This window comes from Crotalus tigris, unplaced genomic scaffold (assembly GCF_016545835.1).
Source record: "Crotalus tigris isolate CLP2741 ecotype Arizona unplaced genomic scaffold, ASM1654583v1 scf7180000018229.695902, whole genome shotgun sequence".
In the NCBI taxonomy this organism is placed as follows: Eukaryota; Metazoa; Chordata; class Lepidosauria; order Squamata; family Viperidae; genus Crotalus; species Crotalus tigris.
The window spans coordinates 589,738-607,874 of record NW_024096895.1 but is presented as its reverse complement, the minus strand read 5'-3'; the positions used below and the strand labels follow the sequence as shown (position 1 = coordinate 607,874).

The window sequence follows — 18,137 nt, the reverse complement described above, 5'->3', positions numbered from 1 at the left end:
AATTTCAGTGCATCTTCATCATTGTTCTTCAGATATTCTTCCAAAGCCATTTTTTCTTCTTCAACCATCTGATGTACTTGTAGCATTCCACGCCCACCTATTTGCCTTGGTAGATAAAGTCTATCAATGTCACTGCGTGGATGAAGGGCATGATTCATTGTCATTATTTTTCTGGTCTGCCTATCCATTGCTTTTAGTTCTGCTTGAGTCCAGTCCACTATTCCAGCTGTGTACCTAATGACTGGGATTGCCCAGGTGTTGATTGCCTTTATGGTATTTCCTCCATTGAGTTTGGATTTTAAGATCTTCTTCACTCTCTTGATGTATTCACCTCTAATCTTTTTCTTGACTTCAGTGTGCTTGATGTTGTCAGCTTGAAGGATACCCAAGTATTTGTAGTACTCTTCCTCATCCAGACTCTTAATGTTATTTTCGTGGGGCATCTTGATTCCTTCAGTTTTCATTATTTTTCCTTGTTTGATAGTAAGTGTGGCACATTTGTCCAAGCCAAACTCCATTACAATATCTTGGCTATATATACGGACAGTGTTGAGCAGCGATTCTATTTCAGATGATGTTTTTCCATACAGCTTCAGATCATCCATATAAAGGAGGTGGGATAGTCTGGCAGATGTTTTTGATGTTTGATAGCCATGTCCTGAGTTATTCAGTATTGTTGACAGAGGAAACAGTGCAATAACAAATAGTAATGGTGATAATGAATCTCCTTGAAATATTCCTCTCTTGATATTAACCTCTCCCAGCCTCTCACCATTGATCTGCAACTGTGTCTTCCATTGTGCCATCGATCTTTGCACAAATTTTCTGATGTTTCTACTGACTCCTGTTATTTCTAGGCACTTTATTATCCAATCATGTGGCAGAGAGTCAAATGCCTTTTTGTAGTCAATCCATGCCACATTCAGGTTGGTCTTCCTTCTCTTGCAGTTTTCCAAGATCATTTTGTCTATTAGGAGTTGATCTTTTGTTCCTCTGCTATTGGGGCGGTTTCCTTTCTGCTCAGGTGGAAAGAGATTGTTTTCAACTAGATGCTGTTGTACTGCATCAGCTACCACACCAGTTAGTAATTTGAAAGTTGTTGGTAAGCAGGTAATTGGCCTGTAGTTACCTGGTGTTGCCCCTTTTGCTGGATTTTTCATTATTAGGTAGGTTTTCCCAGTTGTTAGCCACTTTTCAATTTCTCCTCCTTGTAGTATATTGTTGAACTGCTTGGCAATGAGTGGGTGTATAACAGTTAGATGTTTCAACCAAAACCCATGCAGTTCATCTTCACCTGGTGCTGACCAATTTTTGATTTTCTTTGCTCTTTTTTCTACCATTTTTGTTGTTATTACTAGTTCTTTCATTTCAACTTCTGTTTTATTTGCATCCACCTCTTTTAACCAAGCCGCATCCTTGTTGTATTTCTTTGGGTTATCCCATATCTGCTTCCAGAACTGCACTGTTTCTTCCTTGTCAGGTACTGACTGATTCCTTGCAGTTTCTCCATTGATGGATTGGTAGAAACGTTTCTGATTGGATTGAAATTGGAGGTTCTGCCTATAGTTTGCAATTCGAGCTTCATATCTACTGATTTTCCTGGCTATAGCTGTTATTTGTTGCTTTATTATTTCCAGTGCTTCCTTGATCTTCCTTGTTTCTAAGTGGTATTTCTTGATTAGGTATTCTTTGGTCTTCTTGTTCTTCAGCTTCTTTTCTTTCATCTGTTATTATGGATCATCGCACAGTCAGCCAGATGTTCAGACTGGATTTGGCATTTTGTCTACCTATCGAGTCCTTACCCAGGACCTGACAACATCAAGCACACTGAAGTCAAGAAAAAGATTAGAGGTGAATACATCAAGAGAGCGAAGAAGATCTTAAAATCCAAACTCAATGGAGGAAATACCATAAAGGCAATCAACACCTGGGCAATCCCAGTTATTAGGTACACAGCTGGAATAGTGGACTGGACTCAAACAGAACTAAAAGCAAAAGAAAAAGAAAAAGATCTGTTGTTATTATTATTATTATTATTATTATTATTATTATTATTATTATCTGTCTAGGGCCCCAAGTGTGTTAAGGGATTTGTTTCCTGGGTGTATTACCATCCATAGTAACAGTTTTATTTAGTGCCATATATATTTTCTTTGTAATTGCTTTAAATTGATTTTATGTTTTATAATGTTCACTACCCAATGTCAACACCCAATGTTGAGATGGGTGGCTATAGCAATCAAATCAACAATATGCATCCATATCTTATCTCTTTCTTGTTCTGCATCACTGCATTTTTCTAGTTCAGTTCTTACTCTTCCATTTCCATACTGTAAACTTTCAGAAGAAAATCCACTGCTTTGACAACCATTAGCCTTAATGTATTTCAGGGTCTAGAAATGATCTACATACTCAAAGATTTTACTTTAAGTTGTGAAAGGTAAATGCTGTATTCTCATCATTTTTTTTATTATTCATTTTATGATAACTCTTTGATTTCATGCCCCTCTGTCTTTTCTGAAAAATGGCTCAAACAAATATATATGTTTATATACATTTCTGTTTGTAAGGTCTTGAACCAATTTTATGCAGTGGTTTGTTAATTGATATCTTAACCTTTAAAAGTTTAAAGGGGAAAATACCCATATGTTAATTAATGGATTTCCCAATGATTTTATCGTCTTGCCATTACATGGAGTCATATGGTGATGAAATCCTTTAAAATGATGCCTGGGAAAATCCTGTGATCTAAGAATATGGGCAAGCAGGAACTAGTACAAAAATCCACCTGGTGATTCATACACACCCAGACCTGGGAATGGGCCAATGGTATTTTGTGTGCTACTCCCATCTATTTTCGTATTTAGTTAGCATCAGAAATCTGACATAATTGTCAGAGAAAATAATACTGGTTTTTCACTTATTAAAAGTTGATGCTGTTATACTATTTTATTTTATTAATTGTTAATTTACTTGACTGTTCCCTTCAATGATGTCTGACTCTGAATAGCTTATAAATTTCCAAACAATAATATTAAAACTAAACTAAAACTTAACAGTGTAAACCTAAAAGCTAATAACCATGTGATAAATACTCTACCACATAACAAGCAATTACAAGACCACTGTCATTTGCAGAGAGTAAAATGGTTCCCTCAGCTCCAAAAAAGGACCACCAAAATAGCCAAGTCTTAATGGCGCTGCAAAAAACTAACAGGGTCAGAGCCTGATTATATCAGGGAGAACACTGATCCAGAGAAGAGGCACATTCTGGTGAGAAAGAAGTTCCCTGAGGATGGGCTTCAGCACAAGTCTGAAAACTTGGAAGACTAAACCTCGGTGACAGTCCAGATTGGATTCTGCAAGAGACATAGTGACTGAGAGGCCTAACCTAGGATTCTACCAATGACATATACAAATAGGACATGGAAAGATCCTTTTCTTTCAGTTGCTAATGCATGTGGAGAGGCCTTTGCAGAAGACAGTCCCACAAATACTTCCCCAGTTCTTTCACAAGAGCAATCAATGTAGATTACCTGTGTTCAGCCTGAACCCTGCCTGAAAAAAAGTTCAGAGAATCCATTTCCTTTAGACTGAGCCCCCTGCAACTGCAGCTCTCACTACCCTCAACAACTTTCTCTGAAAAAAGAAAGTTGGATTGTTTAAAATAGTTGGGTCCTGTGATACTGTAATTTCTTAGTGAGTAGCTCAATGGGAAACAAAGGAAGCCACACAGAGATGAGGAGCTGACACCATTAGCAACCAGTAGGAAATTGCAAACAAGATTTCATTGTCAAATAACAATACAATACCAAATTGTCAAGATAATCCACTAATTATGACCTGCTACTAGGGAGAATACAAGTCAATTGATTTTATTCACTTCAACTGGATGAATCTACAATGTACAAAAAAAACTTTTAAATATCATTGCTTTTGTAATGTAGGAATTCAGGAGAAATACATAAGGATTTTGTATTGCAGGAATGACCAAGAAATATTTTGGTTGTTGAATGTAGTACTCTTTAACTAATATGAGATGGCAGGAAGCAAGATGAAGAAGAAGACTTAATTCTATTTTGTAAAACAGCTGCAGCCCCCAATTTGTTCCCCCTCCCCAATGTAGTATAGCAGCATAGGAAATGAGGACCAGGATCAGAAAAGGAGTGCAGAATGATCATTTGAGGGCTTACAGAAGGAGAAGCAGTCTCTCATTAATTTTAGCTCCTTTCCTTAATCCTCTTTCCTTAACAAATGCCCTTCATGCATACTGAGATCAGAAAGCTATTTCAAGCACACATAGTATAGATTCTAGAAACAGGTGAAAGACAGATAAAGAAAAATAATATAACATGCCAAGACTGAGTTTTTTTAGAATTCTTGTTTAATTCTCCCTCTCCCAAAAATGCAAAAAGCAAAACAAAACAGAAATCTAAGAAAATGCTATATTTTAAATTAAGAATTAGAATCTCTTTCATAAGAGGTACCGTTGCTTCTGATCAGTGTAATAAATAGGTTTATAACGAACAGGTTTCCAATATTAAAGAACGTGTGAGTGTGAGAATGAGTAAAATAAAATAAAATAAAAATATTTTAAATAAACACCTTAGCAAATTCTTTTCTTTCTATTTCATCTTTTGATTGATAGGAATAGCACAATAACTTCTTCCATGTGGGAGAATTCCTTTTCCTTGTTTTGCTTTGTAAGATTTGCTCTTTTGCCTATTTCAAGTCTCTGTTGTGCAATACATGTTGGTGCCTGTTTGTCTGAACAAGTGGAATATCTGGAGGTATTGCAGAGAAAAGATGATCTTTTGCAAAACCATCATTTAAAGAGTTTGCATTGAGCAGCTGTTTGGTGATTACAAAGATGTTTTTAGTGGAATTTAGACATCTAAATTAATGTCCACATCTATAAAAATACAAATAGCTGATGTTCAATTATATGCATTCTAATGCTTGATTTCCAGTGTAATTAAGAACTTGATCAAATAACTTAAAAAATCTGTACATTAACTATGGCAAGTAACCATACTGTAGGTTCTGTGATATAACCAGATAATTAGTTATAAGGAAAACTGTACAATATAGATCTTTTACGTATGTTGTCTCATTATTTGTAAAAATGGTTGTGCTCTTTAATATTTTCCTAAGCATTTCTTCCAATTTCTTTCCCATGGAATGATTCATTGCCCATATTTTTTTAGGGAGCTTGAACAACATATCCAAGTACTGTAGTAACTTCTCTGTGATTAAAATACAATCGTTGTTACCACAACACAGAGATAATATGCAGAATTGGTGGCTCCTCCCTGGCCATAAAGGCTAGAACAGTTTAAAAGCATGCTGTAGTTCAGCAAGATCTAAGATACTACAGATTCCCCCAGTAAGTGAAATTAGTCCTTTTACTCAGAACAGCTATTTGAGAATAAAGCAGCATGAATTTCATTATAATTATTAACATCTCTATGAATTTTTCACTTTACATTAGTTACACAAGTTGTATCTTTGTTATTATTTTTTTTTTAAAAAAATCCTGTACAGTAGTAAATTATACTGAGAATTCTTACGTCTTAGCATCGCCTACTATGCTTTAGAGGAGCATGTTCTAATTTTGAAACCATTGCGAATTCAACATTCAGCTAATCCAAAACCAGTGGTGTTGAGGAATCGGCACTGGCCTACATTGTAACAATGGTATTAAATCCTCCTTGCTTTTGAAAAGCATCCTATATAGAACAGTGGTCCACAACCTTTCCAGCTTGGTGGCCTGGAGGGGAGAGAGGGAATGGTTCTGTGTGAGCGGCAGGCATGCATGTGAGTGTGAGCCGCTCCATTTACACAAGCACCTGCTGTCCATGCAAATGGAGCTTCACATGCGAGTTCCTGCTCACACAAGTGGAGCTGTGTGCGAGTACTCGCCCGCCGGTTGTGCGCCTGGTTCCGAATGGGCCATGGCCTGATAATCAACCGTGGCCTGGGGGTTGCAGACTCCTGCTATAGAAGACAGTCATCCTTTTAGGGGAATTTTTATTTTATATGTAAAATAATATCCTTGATACTATATTAATATTATTTGAATATACTATATTAAATACTATATGCTATTCTATAATATAGTTGTAATTTCTTGGATACTATAATCGCTTTTCTTTGGGGACTGTTTCTGCTCTGTTTTTGTATAGTGAGTATATAGCTGCTGATTTATCTACCAGTATTTGAATTCTTGAGGGCTGTTCTGAAGGAACCAGTAACAATTACAATATGTGAGTTTTGCAGTTTCCTAGAGTCTTTGTAGTCTCTGAATCAGTGCTAAGATTATTGGTTTGTGAACTTATAAGAGCTGTTTGAAACGTTCCTGACTAGTCCATTTATAAACACTTGAAGAATTTCCCTACATTATATTAAATTCTTGTGGAAAAAGTAAAAGGACTTTTACGAATTCCAAAGGGTGAAACAGAGAGGTTTATTTTTGCGCAAAGGTTCAGAAGCAATTAAGAGTTAGGCAATTCTGAACAAGGGGGCGGCTCCAAACTACAATCTTTATAGCTCTCCCTTTCTAAGGAACAAAGGGAGTATTCATGGAATCTTACATTGTATATGGAATCTACATTGTATATCATTCAGTTAGTTTCTCACATGTTAGGTTCATTTCTCATGGGAAGACAGTGATGGAAGTTTTACTTATACAATGTTTCTAAATATGCATTAGGTCAGTTAACACAGCTTTTTTGCTAACACAGCTTTCTTCCAGGAATTATGCAGACACATCATTTTGCTTTTAGTGATTTTTTTCATTATCATCATTATTATTATACTTTATTCATTTTTATTCTATGTTATTCTATTTCATTCCACTTTGAAATGATTGTGCTTGGTCTTATTGTGAAAGACACTTCTCAGCTTGTTCCTAACCATTGTACAAACACGATCAGCACTTTTTTTCCTATCATACCTCATGACATTGTTTTCATCCTTATTCTAACCCCATATCTCAAGCATTTTCAAATTGTCCTTAGCCGTGCCAGCTATAAAGTAGTATTTTCTTCTTAACCAGACAAAATCAGGATTGGGAGAGGAGTGTAAAGTGAAGTGGCAGGAGGTTCTACTACTGTACCAAACAACCATCTCCCTGCCTATCAGCTGTTAGCTGGCCTACTTTTAAAGATGGGTGACTTTTAGCATTCATCTGATAAAGTGGCAAATATGGATTTTCTAAAGGAGCCTGAAAAATAATTGACAAGTGCTGGAGGTCGGGACATGTTGTGAGACAGGGTCTCTCTTATTTGACCACATAGCACTCTGAACTCTCAGTGTTTTGGGGTTTTCCTGACATGTGCTTGTAAGCCAGTGGTCAGCTCTTCACTTCCCTTGCTACCTCTTCTAGCTCCTATGATCCCAAAGCCCTTAGCTTGTGCAAAGCCTGCAGTGAATACTGACAGAAGGTATTGATCTCATTTTTTTAATAACTTTTTATTAATAATACAAAATTAAAAACACATTGGACATAGATATGACGTCACTGGTTCCATATATCTTCTGACATTTTACAGTAGTATTAGTACTCATATAGACATAAAGTTCTTGAGCTTTGCTCACTATTTATAATATAATATTAACACTTTTTCCCTTATTTCTGTATATCTATTTATCTTTTAAATATACATTTGTCTATAATCTATATTTTATTCTAACACTATACATTTGTCTTGGCTACCCTCTTATTGTCTATCCAATCATAAAATTATTCCCAGATTTTATAGTACTTAGTTTCACTTTTATCCTTGAGTTCCCATGTAAGTCTATCCATTTCAGCGCAATTGAAAATTTTCAGTAATATTTCCTCTTCGGTTGGAGTATCTTTCTCTTTCCATTTTTGAGTGAAGGCTATTTGTGCCGCTGTTACTATATGCTGTAGTAAATAATTTGTATCTTTCTTATATTTTCTTTCTATAATTCCCAATAAAAAAAATTCTGGTTTGGCCTCTATATCTATTAGCAAAATTTCTTCCAGCCATTTCTTTAATAAGTTCCAAAAGTTTGGTGCCTTTGGGTATTGCCACCACATGTGGTAGTAATTCCCAACGGTCTCTCCACACTTCTAGCATATCGAGGATTTCCCCTTGTTCATTCGTGCTAATCTTGTGGGAGGGAGGTGCCACCTATAAAACATCTTATAGAGGTTTTCCTTATAGGAGGTTACTAAAGTAATTTTTAGGGTTTTTTTCCCATAAACTTTGCCAATTATCCAAATCAATATTGTGCCCAAAATATTTACACCAAATTATCATCATTTTTTTCACCTGTTCATCAATCATATCTTGCTCTAATAAATATCGATACAGTTTACTTATAGTCTTGCCTTCCCTACTAAATAAGATTTTATCTAATTCTGAAGAGTCTTGCTTTATGCCCCGTTCCTTTTTGTCTTTATTAAATTTGGATTGGATTTGAAGATAAGTCCACCATTCCAGATCAATTCCTTCTTCCTTTAAGGTATTTCTCGCTTTTAATTCTCCTTTCTCATTCAAAATATCTTTATAGGTGACAGCACCCCCACATTTTATCAAATTTGTATGTGTGTACATGTCTAATGTAGATACCCAGTTGGGGATTTTCATATAATTATTTCTTTTTATTTTTTTCCAGATATCCAATAATGCTCTCCTAATATAATGCTTCCGGAAGTATTGCTGGACTAGATGTCTTTCTTCCCACAAAGTAGCATGCCACCCTGTCTGTAAGTCATGACCTTCTAGTACTAATAATCTTGTATTTTTGAGATGCATCTACTCACTTAGCCAGACCAACACCGCTGCCTGATAATACTTTGTCCAGTCTGGTAGGCCAAGTCCTCCTCTTTCTCTAGCGTCTTGTAACAGTTTTAATCTAATTCTCAGTCGTTTCCCTCGCCATATGAATTTTGAAATGAGTCTATCCAAATTTGTAAAAAAATCCTTTTTAAGCCGAATTGGTATGCATTGAAATAAAAACAACATTTTCGGAAGAACATTCATTTTAGTGGTGGCTATCCTACCCATTAAAGATAACTGTAGTTTCCCCCAATTTCCCAAATCAGACCTAATTTGCACCATTAATTTATCATAATTGTCTTCTTTCAGAGTGATGCATCTCGCTGTCATTTGGATTCCCAAATATCTTATTTTTTTCGTAGTCTGCATATTTATCCTTTCCTCCAATTCTTTTTTTTTTTTTTTGCTCTTCAGTCATATTTTTAACTATCATTTTTGTTTTATCCTTATTTATTTTCAGGCCTGCTACTTCTCCATAGTCCTCCAGCACTTCCATCAGCATAAGACCAGATTGTACAGGCTCTTAAATAATAAATATAAGGTCGTCCGCAAATGCCTGTACCTTAAAAGTTTCTTTTCTTACTTTTAAACCTTTAATTTGTTTGTCTTCTTGAATTGTTCTAAGTAAAATCTCTAATGATAAGATAAAAAGCAGTGGAGATAGCGGACAGCCTTGTAAGGTATTGATCTCATCATTTGTCAAAATTCATGTGTTTCTCAATCCTAGCCCACTTAAGAACAACAGATCAATATTTTATGATGTTAGGTTATGATAGTTACTTGGTGGTTTGGAGGAGGGGAACAATATTGGGGGACTCCACAATCTCTTTACTTAACCTGCCCTCTTCCTAGTAAATGAAGACTCCATTATTTGATGGCATTCTTGGCAGGATAGCATCGATAGCATATTTTATGCTTGTATGGTTTTCTGTTGGCTGAAATATTGGTAGGTCAAAGTTCAGCTGACCCACTGGAAGGGTCAGATCTCCATCATTCTTGGCTATATTGTGTTAAAATAGTATTTATTCCTTTACTTTGACATTTCTATGGGTAATCTCAAATTATGTGAAATTTATTATGTTTGGTTAGTTGGCGGGAAATCAGATAATTGCAGTGATTTGAAACATGGGCAGTTGAGCCAGGATAGGGATTCAGCTACAAAGATAACAAATATATTTATTTGTTTGTAAAATTTATTGACCACCCATCTTGCCACAGAGTAACTCTGGGTGACTTAACAATCTTAAAAAAATAAAAACTGTACAAAAGCTTAAAAGACATACATACAAACATACATACATACATACATACATTTATTTCATGCAAGTACAGTGTTCTGCTGATTCTAGAATGAGTAGAAGGCAATGTAATGCTAATGGAAAAGGGCTCTCAGCTTGCTTATGGTGCTTTAGTAGAAGGCATATTTCCTCATATTTCAAAAAAGCTTTGCTAATCTAATTTGTATTTGTCCAAATATGTGAATAGAGTCATTTGTTTTGTTAGCATACAAAATCAAAGAATTAAATAAATTATTTGTCCTGTTTAAAGCGCTCCATCTACCGTTCATCCAAAATTCTACTAATCCAGGGCAGCATTAGCTTAGTCCTGTGCTTAATACTTTAGAAGAACTGCTGCTAAGACAAGTTATACCACATGAATGGATTCAAAAATATTATTAACATTAGCAAGTTTGAGCATTGCAAGCATGAACGTGCTATAACACCATCTTGGTTTTTCAATTAAACTACTAACCTAGTGAGTTGCCCAATGACTGTTTTCTCTGTTACTTCCAGCACCACACCTTGCTGACTCAATTCTACTGATACATTTCTAAGGCTAGACTTCTCCACTTTTAATAATTCCACTCAGGTGTCTATAAAGTTCTCAACTCAGGTTCACCTATGAGTCACACAGGTAGAAAATCTGATGCACAGAAAAGGGAATTTATATAAATTATATGAGTTTAGCTCATTACCCTCTATACTCCTACTGTGAATTAGGAATGAGACCCACATCCTGTCTCTTTAATTAAATTCAACCCTGTAAGTTCAATATTTGCAATTCAGAATAAAAATGTGTTGCTGCTCTCCAGTGCTTATTCCAATTGATGCAACCCAGATATGGCAACCCATATCTTTAAGAAAATATAGCAATATGAGAAGATAATGCATGTCAACGTATGCATTATCACATTCTCTAGATTTTTCACAGAAACAATCATAACTGTGGTACCAATATTTAACTGAGAATTAAAGATATAGGATATTGTATGTGTGTATGCATATCTGCTTGTGAGTACACTGCTTATACTTTGTAGTTGGTGGTACTGTATATAGGCAGTGGTATGTTGACTTGCAAGGTAGTCTGTATCTTACAGAGCCTATATTTCAGGGAGTTAGCATGAGCATAATTTATTTATTTTATTTATGAGACTAGAAGAGGGGATCACGTTATTCTCCAAAGCACCACAGGGCAGGACAAGAAACAATGGTTGGAAACTGATCAAAGAGAGAAGCAACCTGGAATTAAGAAGAAACTTCCTCACAGTGAGAAAAATCAACCAGTGGAACAGCTTGCTTCAGAAATTGTGGGCGCTCCATCACTGGAGATTTTTAAGAAGAGACTAGACAGTCACTTGTCTGAAATGGTATAGGATCTCCTGCTTAAGCAGGGGGCTGGACTAGAAGACCTCCAAGGTCCCTTCCAGCTCTATTCTATTCTATATTGGAAGATCTAGCAGGACAGTAGATAAAACTGGAAAACATACACGAGGTAGCTGGATCCACAAGCCATTTTTTTCTTGCAAATATTTTTATAAACATAGATAATATACATTCCAAAAAGGATATACAGGTAGTCTTCAACCTATGACCACAATTAAGTCCAAAATTTCTATTGCTGTGAGAAAGTTTTTAAGTGATTTTTGCCCCAGTTTATGTCCTTTCTTGCCACAGTTGTTAAGTGAATCATTGCAGTTGTTAAGTTAGTAACACCGTTGTTAAGTGAATTTGGCCTCCCCATTGGCTTTGCTTGTCCGAAGGTCACAGAAGGTGATTACATGACCCAGGACACTGCAACCGTCATAAATATGAATCAGTTGCCACGCATTTGAATTTGGATCATGTGATCATCAGGTTACTGCAATGATCGTAAGCATGAAAATCGGTCATAAGTCACTTTTTCAGTGCTATTGTAATTTTGAACAGTCACTAAATGAGCTATTGTAAGTTGAGGATTACATGCACTTGTAATTAAGATAGGTCAATGTAATTGAAGCCGAGGAGACACATTAATCACTTTTACAATAATACAGTAAGACAGTATGTAACAAAGAACAGATTTAGTTACAAATAGTTTGCTCCCTTTATGGGCTAACATTGCTCCAGCTTAAATCCTCTTTGAATAAGAAGGATATAAGAGTCAAAAGATCAGTGTTTAGTTTGGAAAAATTAATAATTATCGTTCCCAACCTAAAAGAACAATTTCAAAAATGGGTAAGTTATTATTGGAATTTATAAACATACACATGCACCTCCCCCAAGTAGGTTTAAAAGAAGTACTGCATACAGATTTAGGAAAATAAATACATGAGATGGGGTAGGAAATACTATGGAAATCAAGTTACTTCAATTAGCTCACTAACAAGCGATGCAGTGAAGATGGTACCTTGGTTGGCCGTTAACTCCAGTTAAAATACTGCAAATTACTCCTCAAAGCGTTGGAAGGACCAGATTTTTTTTTATTTATTTATGATAGACTAGCAAAAAGATTGCATCTTTCTTGAAGAAAGTTTTTGAGGAAGTCAGAATAGTCACTAAACAAGTATAATCTATTCCATATTTGAGATTATCATATACTTTCCAATGAATTAAAGAATTTATTTGTACTCTTGGCTACTAATTCAATACTTGGACTAGAAATTCTTAGATGATTTATCATTGGACAGCTGCTGTGCTAAAGTATTGCTTTTCTTGAAAAAGTCACAGATTAAATTTGAAAGAGATGAATCACATTTTTGTCAGATCTGGAAAAATGTAGGCTTTGTTAATAATAACTAATTTTGACAGTGATATATGAGAATTATAACTGAATTGTGAGATATACTGTTCTTGTATATTATATTCTTATTTCTTCCTTGCCTTTCAGAATATCAAAAGTGAAAAAATAAATTATTATTTTTTAATTGCAAATTTGATTGGATGATCAAAGCACCAGTCTTTTTTACTCCATGCAGTGCATACTATACATGTTAAAAAGTTAGAACTTTGATCACAATTGTGCTTTCTGTTTTGAAACCAGTGGCCATCGCTATGGGCACCACGGATATGAGATAACGTGTACAAAGAAAAAAAAAGTGATTGCAGTGAATATAATCAAAGAGAGCAAGGAATTCTTAAAATTTTGCAAAGATGCAGAAAGTTAGAGTAAGCAAAATTTTATGTCTCAGACCAGTGTAGAGTTTTGCTTTTTATCAGGATATTAATCTAAGAAAGAAATATTATTGAACATTTGTTGATCAGAGAAAATCATAAAGTGAATAGGCTTGCATTGTGGAATATTGTATCTGACTATAAAGTTCCAAAATAATAAGGGTGACATATTATGGAAGTAAATTTTGAGAATAAATTGAATGTTTAGCAGTGTTTCAAAATTCAACAGGAAGTACATGATTCTTAGTTATTTAATGTTCTTATGGATAAATACATAAAGAATGCTTGTGGTTGTTGATTGGGGGTATGAATGTTTATGTAGATTTGTATGCAGATAATACCAGATAACTTGCAGCAAACTTTAGTTTGCATGTTACGACAAGAAGTATGGATCTGAAAATTAATCTAATAACATTTTGCAAAAGAAGTGATAATGGCTGTATACAGTGCTTTTTTTGTCATAGAACGTACGGGAACAGAGGTCCAGCACTTTTTTCAATGGGTTTTCCAAGTTTTAAAAGTAACTTTTGAAAATTTGATGTTTGGTCCAAATGGACTTGAATCGCCCTGTTGAGCATAGCAGGTTGGCAGCAAAATCATTAAAACGGTGCATGCGGGCTGTGTACTTCGTCTGCGCTGGTTGCAATGGCACTGCTCTGCTTGTGATTGGTCGTGTGGTTGCGCTCTGAGTACTTACTGCGAGCGACCGTTATGTTTCGTTACACAACTGATGTGTGGGTGTGTGTACAATGATTGACTACATGCGAAAGGTATTTTTTTTATTTTAAAAATCATTGGTAAATTGAAAATCTTTTTTTAATTTTTAATGTAAAATTTACTATGAACATTTGCCTTAAATACAATAAATTAAATTTATGTTAAGAACTGAATATATAATTTTTTAAATAAAAGATTAAGAAGATGTGAGTTCCAACACCTTTTTTCTTACAAAAAAAGCACTGGCTGTATATGAACAGAAGTTGCTTCTGCCAACTTTGTCAGATAAGAAAAGAATTGAATATAAGAGAAACATACAAGTAAGTTGGATGCAGCAGAAATGGAGCATTTAAAGATGTGTATTTAATAAGATGCAATATATACAGTAAGTTCAAATAGGTGTTAAATATGGATCATTGTGAAAGAAGTACATTGATAAGATTTGATTGTAGGGATAGGATGATTGAGGATCCATCTGGAAAACAAACTGAGGCTGTTTTGAATGAGCATTTTAAAATGGCAAATTACAAGAAAGATATGGAAAATATATTAGACTGAATGCATAAATGAAACTAGTTGAAGTCTTAATAATTAAAAGAAATATACAAATAACAAACCAGAAGAGTGATTTGGATAATTTTCTTATTCTGGATTTACAAAACAGATTTGTTAAAATTTTGAAGGATTTCCTGAGAACAGATAGGAGAAAATTAAAAGAAATCAAGTTTTGGGGCACTACTTAATGGGATTAGACAAGATCGTTAAAACCAAAGTGAAGAAATACAAAGTTGGTTTATTTAATCAAGATTAAATTTGTTGTTTCCAGTAACCCTTAATGAACTTTTATAAAGCAGAACTGAATGACAAGGATTTAAAGATTTGTTTATAAATAAAGACAGTGATGAGAAGAAGACATTTTTGTTGCATTTTCAGAGAAAATGATGTTGTGTTAAAAGGGAAGGAAGAGAATGTAAAGTTAAATATAAATATGTTGTTGTTTCTTAGAACCCTTAATGGACTTTTGCTGTCAAGGATTGAATGACAAGGCTTTAAGAGTTTCTTTATAGGTAAGAGATGAAGATCTGAGGGGAAGAGATACTTTATTGTATATTCAGAGAAGGTGATAAGTTAGTGAAATTGTAGTATACTTTTGTGATGAAGGGGGAAGTTATTGCTTTTTTTCAGTTTTAAGTTTTTTATTAATTTTACAATATTACATTTACATATTTGAAAAGTAGTGTGGCAGCTGAGCACAGTAATTCTGTTACATTTGAATATCATCAGTACAAATCTCAAATTATTACAACAAACTAATTCCCTCTCTTTCCCCCATGATATCTACTGTCATGTTCAAACCAATACAGTTCTTATTCTATTAATCAAACAAAAAATACCCTTCTAATATTCATCAATAATCTTCAGTCCATACATATCTTAATTAATTTGTCATTCCACCTTTTAGACAATAACCTACTAAATTTTTCTTAACTTTAATTTGCCATTGATATTTAAGTTTAACATTTAATCTTTATAATTTCCAGGTTTTAAATGATCCCAATTTCTAAGTCTCCTATCTCACATTTGGAGCTAATAATTTTTTTTCTTTTCTTCCTTTCACTTCCTTCCTTTCTTCCTTTCCAGAAAGAGAAAAAAAAATGAAAATAAACCACCAACATTTATACCACAAACCCATATACAAATTTAATTATTAGTAATTATACTTTTAAGTTTTACTTAACCTTTGTCTCAACTCGTAACAATATCTTAAATTCAAATCTTAATTATTTGTAGACATTCAGATTACATTTAATATTTATTTTTTCCAAATTTTAATTTCTTTATCCCAATTGCTCATACATTCTAATATTTAAAATACATACCTTATATATAACTTCTACCCTCTATCTTACCCATCTAATGACAATATAATATTCTTATTTCAACATATTTCTAGATTTTATATGACCAAAATTTTCTTTATCTCAAATCGTTACAATGTCTTGTGTTCAGAATACATAGTCTATCTATTTAGATATATTCTATTTTAGATCTCATATATAGATCAGAACCCCAATCTTTTTCAATCTTATTCTAGCTTTTTCCTCTGCCAGGTCATTTTTCGTATTTTTGCCTTTAAATCATCAAAAAAATCTCCTTGTATTGTTGTGGCTGTTGTTTGATGTTGATAAGAACGTCCAGTTGATGTTTTCTTAAGAGGACTTGATTTACCGGTAGTCTCTTTATTTTTCCAGTTCGATGCAGTTGTCCCGAAGTATTTATCTTCTCTTTCATCTGTTTTTCTTGTTTATCTTCAAATTCCTTCTGGTTTATAAGAAACGCCCTTTCCTTGTTCTCTATTATCAATTTCTTTTTTGTGTTTTCTATTGTCTGTATTTGTTGAGTATCTAAGTCTTCTGTCATAACATTTGGTTGTTTCACTTTTTCTATAGAATTCTGTATAGATAATTCTTTGATTGAAGTCATAGTCTGAGTTTGTATATCCAAAGCTTGCATACGTAGACTATGGATCATCACTTTTAACATACAAAGAATTTGTTCCTGTACTTCCTCTGTAGAAGAAATCCTTTCCTGTTCTCTTTCCATTGTAATATATTAAACTCAAGAGAAAGAAACTGACAGTCAGAAAATCCACCAAATAGGGAGCTGAGCTGAATTTTGCAGATGATGTTTCAAGGTTATTTTTTTATCTTGTCTATTTTCAAAGCTGTCAACAAGTCTCTTAGAGAATAGCAAGTTATGTCTTAGAGTTAGTTGGATCTTTTTAGATCTTTTTTTTTTACTCTATTTTAAGGGGGAAAAAACCCCAAATCTTCAATAGTAATTAGAATAAAAATCAAGGAAGAAATATATATATAGAGAGAGCAGAAAGTTGCAAATCTTATAATCAGCAATTTTAGGAAATATGATTCCAATTAAAAACTCAGTATTTTTCCAACATTTTAAACTCCCAAGTGGTTGATAGCTGCTGTTTCTGGAGGGAGGGCTAGAATCCCCCTTCCCTCACCACAGGGGGGAACGTATTTTAGGAGCTTATGCAGGTAATTAAGTAGTTAGGATATAAGAGAGGCAAACCTCACCCAGTCCTGTCCATGCTGCTTAGAAGTTGCCAGATGGTAGTGTGACTTTGGCTGTTTGCAGCCTAGGGATGAGCCATATTTCTATGGCCGGTCCTTTCGTTCGCCAGTTTGGAGGGATCGCCTAGTCTGATGGAAGAGTTGCTGCTCTCCCGGGATCCAGTGAAAGCCCCTCCTTGCTGGTCACCTCTTTGGGGCAATTTTCGGCCCTTTTCAGGGTCCCTAGCGATGCGAAACTGAATGGGGGAGAGAGAGCAAGTCTCCCAACCATCCATGGCAGCTGTGTGACGAACCGGAAGTCCGGAAGTTATTTCTTTATATCCTTTTCTTTTTTCTCTATTCATTTTTCTTTTTTATATTTTATTTTCTATCATTTCTTTTCATTATTTTATATTTTTTAGTTTGTATTGATTTTTTGTCTTTGTAATAGCAAACTTTAATAAAAAAAATATAAAAAATAAATGTACATATTTGAATTCTGTAAAAAACCCATAACATTCCTTTTCCTTGTCCATAAGCTTTACAAAGTTCATTAATCTATCTCTTTTCTAATTAGACTATTGAAATATGAAAGGATTAAATTAATAATTAATTACTTTTTCGGGAATTCTACAGATAACAGTAGCCATTCAAATACCAAGTCAGTTGCTTGATCACTTTCTCAAGACGTTCTTCATGGATGCCTTTTGCTGTATGTGTCATACAGCTTATGATTCACATCATAAATGTATTTCCAGACAAAGTGCATTTCATGTATTTTAAGCTTGCTATTTTGGAAATGGTCTTGTTTCTAAGAATATAATTAGATGTTGCTATCCTCTATCTTGGTGCCAAATTTTTAGTCTGCATTTTCACTCAGGTCCTTATGGTAACTTGTCCTGGCATCTACATAAACATACCCAAATCTATCTATCTATCTATCTATCTATCTATCTATCTATCTATCTATCTATCTATCTATCTATCTATCTACACACACACACACACACACACACACACACACACACCATTGTAGTTTAATGCAGCAATAGCATCCCCTAACAATCCAAATCACCCACCCACCCCTCGTATTTACACAACCT

General features: G+C 34.4%; 1 protein-coding gene across 1 annotated transcript in view; it reads left to right on the top strand.

Moving 5' to 3' along the window:
• Window positions 1–18,137, top strand: part of DNAJB1 (DnaJ heat shock protein family (Hsp40) member B1) — a 30,237-nt gene that overhangs the window by 2,897 nt on the left and 9,203 nt on the right. The window contains exon 2 of the mRNA XM_039349195.1: window positions 8,650–8,740. The gene's annotated coding sequence lies outside the window, so the exon portion shown is untranslated. The remainder of the gene's footprint in view (window positions 1–8,649; window positions 8,741–18,137) is intronic.